Source organism: Notothenia rossii (genome assembly GCF_949606895.1).
Source record: "Notothenia rossii genome assembly, chromosome: 3".
Taxonomy (NCBI): Eukaryota; Metazoa; Chordata; class Actinopteri; order Perciformes; family Nototheniidae; genus Notothenia; species Notothenia rossii.
In genome coordinates this window covers 60,302,533-60,303,437 of record NC_136901.1, presented here as the reverse complement: position 1 = coordinate 60,303,437, position 905 = coordinate 60,302,533, and positions in this window count along the sequence as shown.

Genomic DNA, 905 nt, shown 5'->3' with positions numbered 1-905 from the left:
CGGATGTCACTGTAGTGTATATTTCTGTATATTTTTTTGAAAATCTAGTGTATTCATCATTTTCCTACACATTTATTCACAGGTGTCTTTAACCTGGAAGTTGCTCTTTAAGAAACACAGGTGAGGTCCAACAAAAGGCAAGTGAAGTTCTTCCACAGCAAACTGGTAAATAACATTTACGGTTTAAGGGGTATATTGTCATGGTGAAACACTAAAGTTAAAATCGCAAGCTGATGATGACACAAAACAGTCAGCACACTTCTGTCTAAAGTATAACTGTTGCTGAAGCATTTATATTTCCCCATTTATTGGAGGTGAGCACGCAATGGCTCCATGATGGAGGTAACGTTAGCATTCAGCATTTAGCTTGAAATTCAGCCTGGGCAAACCTCTGATCCCTGAGGAGTGCCACAAGCTCGCTGTGCACTCCAGGTGCTAGTTTCTAATCATTTTACGGAATAAACTATTGACTCTTAAAGGTACAGTTCAGCATTTGGGAAATCCAAAAGTAAACAGATAATATACAATATCTGGCTACCTCACCGTCAAAATAAGACAATTATTTTGTTAATTAATCGTTCCAACACGTCTCTAACACTCGCTAATTGTAATGTTTAAATCACTGATTAATAAATGGAGCAATCAATTAATGTAAATATCAATGAGTGTTATAGTGAGGTATAGTCAGGTGTCCCCCAGTCTTTATCCTGAGCAAAGTTAAGCTAAGCTACTTTTATCTCATGCTCAGAAAGAAACTGAATAATGAAATATCTTTAACTGAACAAATTCCTTTAAATGTGTACCAACAAGGTATGTTCTTTTAATCTGGGATGTTTACTGTTTCTGTAGCATAAAGCGAGATCTAACATTTTCTAAACCTTGTTTCTGCCCAGAGGAAGAGCGGG